This window comes from Neoarius graeffei, chromosome 1 (genome assembly GCF_027579695.1).
Source record: "Neoarius graeffei isolate fNeoGra1 chromosome 1, fNeoGra1.pri, whole genome shotgun sequence".
In the NCBI taxonomy this organism is placed as follows: Eukaryota; Metazoa; Chordata; class Actinopteri; order Siluriformes; family Ariidae; genus Neoarius; species Neoarius graeffei.
In genome coordinates this window covers 83,166,649-83,172,785 of record NC_083569.1, presented here as the reverse complement: position 1 = coordinate 83,172,785, position 6,137 = coordinate 83,166,649, and the positions used below count along the sequence as shown (strand labels likewise).

General features: G+C 46.7%; 1 long non-coding RNA gene across 1 annotated transcript in view; it reads left to right on the top strand.

Annotated features, from left to right (window-relative positions):
- Positions 1–2,881: 2,881 nt before the first annotated feature.
- The window catches only part of LOC132898942 (uncharacterized), a 37,383-nt gene continuing 34,127 nt past the window's right edge, over positions 2,882–6,137 (top strand). The window contains exon 1 of the long non-coding RNA XR_009656610.1: positions 2,882–3,143. This is a non-coding gene — a long non-coding RNA (uncharacterized LOC132898942). The remainder of the gene's footprint in view (positions 3,144–6,137) is intronic.

Genomic DNA, 6,137 nt, shown 5'->3' with positions numbered 1-6,137 from the left:
TATTTATGTAACCTGTCATCATTTTGTCTTCCCTGTGAACTTGTTAGGTTTTACTGATGATATCACTATCAACTATTATACAAATAATGAAAAAGAAATCTGTTAACATACTGTAATTACATTTCCTTTTCTGAATGTGATGTAAACTTTCTTTTTAATCTTGTATCTCCCTAATGTATTATAACTCATACACAGCCTTCTATAAAATTAGATCTGAAGGTTGGAAAGGTCATTACAAAGTTACTCATTTATTTATTTATTTATTTAGTGAACTAATCTCATCTCATTATCTGTAGCCGCTTTATCCTGTCCTACAGTGTCGCAGGCAAGCTGGAGCCTATCCCAGCTGACTACGGGTGAAAGGCGGGGTACACCCTGGACAAGTCACAGGGCTGACACATAGACACAGACAACCATTCACACTCGCATTCACACCTACGGTCAATTTAGAGTCACCAGTTAACCTAACCTGCATGTCTTTGGACTGTGGGGGAAACCGGAGCACCCGGAGGAAACCCACGCGGACACGGGGAGAACATGCAAACTCCGCACAGAAAGGCCCTCGCCGGCCACGGGGCTTGAACCCAGGACCTTCTTGCTGTGAGGCGACAGTGCTGCCCTTGATTGAGGGCACATTTTTTTTCCCCATTCTGATGTTTGAAGTGAACATGAACTGAAGCTGGACAGCACGGTGGTGTAGTGGTTAGCGCTGTCGCCTCACAGCAAGAAGGTCTGGGTTCGAGCCCCGTGGCCGGCGAGAGCCTTTCTGTGCGGAGTTTGCATGTTCTCCCCGTGTCTGCGTGGGTTTCCTCTGGGTGCTCCAGTTTCCCCCACAGTCCAAAGACATGCAGTTAGGTTAACGTGGGGTGGCCTTGGGCTGAAGTGCCCTTGAGCAAGGTACCCGACCCCTGACGACTCCCCGGGCGCTCTGGTGTGGCTGCCCACTGCTCTGGGTGTGTGCGCACGTGTGTTCACTGCTTCAGATGGGTTAAATGCAGAGGATGAATTTCACTGTGCTTGAAGTGTGCATGTGACAAAGGTTTCTTCTTCTTGATGGTGTAAGAGGGGTAGTAATCATTTAGGGGATGTGCTGGTAGAGGAAATGAATCCTAGAGAATGAGAAGATGCCAAATGAATGGAGAAAGAGTGTGCTAGTCCCAATATACAAGAATAAGGGAGATGTACAGAGCTGCAGTAATTACAGAGGAATAAAATTGATGAGCCACACCATGAAGCTATGGGAAAGGGTATTGGAGGCGAAATTGAGAAGAGAGGTAGCAATCTTACAGCAGTACGGGTTTATGCCAAGGAAGAACACGTCGGATGCAATTTTTGCTTTAAGAATGTTAATGGAGAAGTACAGAGAAGGCCAGAGAAAGCTGCATTGTGTGTCTGTAGACCCGGAGAAGGCATACGATAGAGTGCCGAGAGATGAGTTATGGTATTGTATGAGAAAGTGTGGAGTGAATGAGAAGTATATTAGAGTGGTGCAAGACATGTATGAGAACAGTGAAACAGCAGTGAGGTGTGCAGTCGGAACAACTGAACGGTTCAAGGTGAAGGTGGGACTTCATCAAGGATCTGCTTTGAGTCCTTTCTTGTTTGCCATAGTGATTGATAGCTTGACGGACGAAGTGAGGCAAGAGTCACCAGGGAACATGATGTTTGCGGATGATATTGTGATATGTGGTGAAAGTAGAAAGGAGGTTGAGTTGGATTTGGAGAGATGGAGGTATGCATTGGAACGAAGAGGAATGAAGGTGAGCAGGAGCAAAACAGAATACATGTGCATCAGTGAGAATGGGGATGAGAGTGTAGTGAAGATGCAAGGAGTAGACGTAAAGAAAGTTGGTGAATTCAAGTACTTGGGGTCAACTGTGCAGGAAAATGGGGGCTGCGATAGTGAGGTGAGAAAGAGAGTGCAGGCAGGGTGGAGAAGGATTTCGGGAGTCATTTGTGATTCGAAAGTCCCAGCAATAGTGAAAGGTAAGCTGTATAAGACAGTAGTGAGACCAGCTGTGATGTATGGATTGGAGACCGTACCCTTAGACAGGAGGCAAAGTTGGAGGTGGCGGAGTTGAGGATGGGAGGTTGGACAGAATGAGGGACAGCACATGTGGAGAGCTTGGGAATTAAGCTAAGAGAGATGAGACGGAGATGGTATGGGCACATCCTGAGAAGAGATGCAGACAGGGCCGGATTATGGGGGGTCTGGGCCCCAGGGCCAGGAGTTCGCAAAAGCCCCCCCCCCCCCCCCCCCCCCCCCCCCACACACACACACACAAAGGCTACTGAGGTCGCAAACTTAGCAGGGGCTTTCATAATCATAGGATCCTCTGAAAGCATTCCCCCTACTTCCTTGGACCCCTAGTTGGCAGACGTTACGGCCTCAGGAGTTTTCACGAGAGGCACTAAAGCAGGGCCAGGGGCCCTCTGATTGCCGTCCCCCGCCACCCACCAACCCACCCCTTCCCTCTGTTTTCTTCAGATATGCCCTATAACAGTGTAAGTAGTCATAAGATCCTAGAGAATAGAGGCCCTCTGATGTCACAATTGGCATCGGCATTGGCATCGCTATGGGGCCCCTGGGCGCCGGCCCTGGATGCATAAGGAGAATGTTGAGGATGGAGCTGCCAGGCAAACGAAAACGAGGAAGGCCAAAGAGGAGATACATGGATGTGGTGAGAGAGGACATGAAGGTGGCAGGATGCTGAAGACAGGGAGCAATGGAGATGAAAGATCCGCTGTGGCGACGCCTAATCGGGAGCAGCCAAAAGAAGAAGAAGCTGGGAGAGGAAATGAATCATCTTCAGGGTAGTGACAGTTGATCTGTTTGACGTCACACCATCACGTGGTTGATTATTTTCCTGCAACGGCACTGTCCTGTGAAGTGTTTCATTCTTCAACATATTACACAAACAGTGCCCAACGTTTCAACAGGAGGAAGCGAAGAGGTTAAAACTCACCGGAAGTGACGTCACTAACAGCAGCCGGACCCCCCCCACCACCCCAAAAAAAAGGAGAATCATAGCAGCATCACCACCAAAAGGAGGGAAAAAATATGTCAGGCAGCGTTTCAGAGGAGGCTGCTGGTGTGTTTCTTGCTTTGGTGAAAGCATGATTGAACCCGAGGCGTTGTCCAGGTAACATGCATATTTATTTGGTTGTGCACGCGACCTCGCTTTAGTTAGTGTGCGCGCGCATGTGCTGGTGCGCGCCCGCCCGCCCGCGTGCGCGTGCATGTCTGTAATGTCACTGTTAGCTTGTTTAGCTGAGCTGTCAGTGTAAAGCATGCGCATGCGTATAATTATCAGTCATATTTATTTGTAAACGTTTGTCAGGTTTACAGAGTCAGGGTTGAAATAAAAAAAAACAAACAAATAAAACAAAAAACACGCCACGTTAGTAGACCTGCAGTGTTTACATGTTGATATCAGGCCATGAGCTCACACAAGTGTGTAATAATAACGTTATAGAGCTGGTTTTACACCATTATACTTCAGTATAACCTCACAGCACTGCACTTTAATGTGTGAACAGAAAAGTGTGAACTGACACTGGGACGTGTTATATTTTGTAGATAAAGATTTAAATTACGCTTTAAGATCTAAGGTGTGTTTAACCTGATCACCACACACACACACACACACCCACCCATGCACCTTGGTTTGTTTTAAAGTGTTGGGCACTGTTCTCATCTCATCTCATCTCATTATCTGTAGCCGCTTTATCCTGTCGCAGGCAAGCTGGAGCCTATCCCAGCTGACTACGGGCGAGAGGCGGGGTACACCCTGGACAAGTCGCCAGGTCATCACAGGGCTGACACATAGACACAGACAACCATTCACACTCACATTCACACCTACGCTCAATTTAGAGTCACCAGTTAACCTAACCTGCATGTCTTTGGACTGTGGGGGAAACCGGAGCACCCGGAGGAAACCCACACGGACACGGGGAGAACATGCAAACTCCGCACAGAAAGACCCTCGCCGGCCACGAACCCGGACCTTCTCGCTGTGAGGCGACAGTGCTAACCACTACACCACCGTGCCGCCCCGGGCACTGTTCTGTTTTTTTTTTCATTTAAAGTTATAAAATAATAAACACCATGATCTTCACTGTGCTCTGTCAGTGCTTCAATATGGTACTAACTTAAAGCTGGGGTAGGTAGTTTATTTCAGAAGCATTTTTGTTACATTTCTCAAAATTCTCTTTCCATGCTAAGATCAAATGCTCTGACAACAAAAAGAAAAAAATTCTGGCATTTGTGGCAGTCGCAGAGCTGGAAAAGACCTGTCTAGTTATTTCATTTGGTCTGATTTAAATGATTGGATGATCTACCTGCCTGTCTACCTGCCCTCACTCTGCCCATGCACTCATTGCGCAGTGACCGGAGTCTTCTACAAGGCTAAGCAGACATATTTCTAAAGCTAGCGAGCTAGTCAACAGCTGTGAGTGCTAACAATAGCCATGTTCATTGTTAGCACTGTCGCCTCACAGCAAGAAGGTCCTGGGTTCGAGCCTTTCTGTGTGGAGTTTGCATGTTCTCCCCGTGTCCGCGTGGGTTTCCTCCGGGTGCTCCGGTTTCCCTCACAGTCCAAAGACATGCAGGTTAGGCTAATTGGTGGCTCTAAATTGACTGTGAGTGTGAATGGTTGTTTGTCTCTATGTGTCGGCTCTGCGATGACCTGGCGACTTGTCCAGGGTGTACCCCGCCTCTCGCCCGTAGTCAGCTGGGATAGGCTCCAGCTTGCCTGCGACCCTGTAGGACAGGATAAGCGGTTACAGATAATGGATGGATGGATGATAGTTTTAGGGTGGCACGGTGGTGTAGTGGTTAGCACTGTCGCCTCACAGCAAGAAGGTCCTGGGTTCGAGCCCAGCGGCTGACAAGGGCCTTTCTGTGTGGAGTTTGTATGTTCTCCCCGTGTCTGTGTGGGTTTCCTCTGGGTGCTCTGGTTTCCCCCACAGTCCAAAGACATGCAAGTTAGGCTAATTAGTAGCTCTAAATTGACCGTGAGTGTGAATGGTTGTGTATCTCTATGTGTCAGCCCTGCGATGACCTGGAGACTTGTCCAAGGTGTACCCCGCCTCTCATCCATAGTCAGCTGGGATAGGCTCCTGCAACCCTGTAGGACAAGATAAGCGGCTACAGATGATGGATACATGGATGATAGTTTTAGGTGTTTTGTTTTGTTTTTTTACTTGTGAATGAGGCATGAGATAGTATGGATATCTCTCATGGACTCATCCCCCAGCAGTAGTCAGGCAGTGCACGTTCATGTGGTTTGGAGGAGTGGCTTTAGAGAGAGGGGAGGAATTTTTCAGTTGGGTACTTTCAAAATCTAGCTTACTCTTTATTTCTGATTTCTCCAAAATGACCCTAGCTTTAAGCGATATTCAGGCTAGATTAGTTTCACATAGGGAGGTTCCGGTGATGTAATTATTTTTGGAGTATCTCAGAGAGTTTGGATTTCTCATCTGAATCCATTGTCAGTGATGTTTTACAGCCGGTATATCCTTACGTCTGGAAGGTTTACATCGTGTTTACCTTCTGTAAATAACCACAGGTAGGAGTGGTCACAATTTGTTTTGTGCCATGATACTGGTGTCCTGATTCGATTCAATTCAACTTGATTCTCAGAATATTTAAAAAAAAATTTTAATGAAAAAAAATGATGCCACATTCCATACACATTCTACACAATATTCTGGAACACATTTAACATTATGTTCTAGAACACACTTTAGACTTCTGTCAGCTCATTAATTCAAGGACAGGTTTTTTTTCTTGGTCAACCTGTACAATGTGTAAAATATAGTACGCAATGTGTAACGGAATATAGTGTAGAGTGTGTTATAGAACATAGCGTAGGATATGCTATAGAATATAGTGTAGAATGTGTCGTGGAATATATTTGAGTATGTCTTATAGAAAATAGTGTAGAATGTGTTCCAGAATATAGTGTAAAGTCAAAGTCCCTCTCACACCAGGATCTGGTCTTCCCAGGCAGTCTCCTGTCCCAGTACTAACCAGCTCTTTAAGGCGTATGGGTGTGGCACCGATCTCTGTTTTGATAGCCCTCTGCCTCTCGCCTATTATAGGGTTATGGTTACAAAAAAGAGAGTTTGAC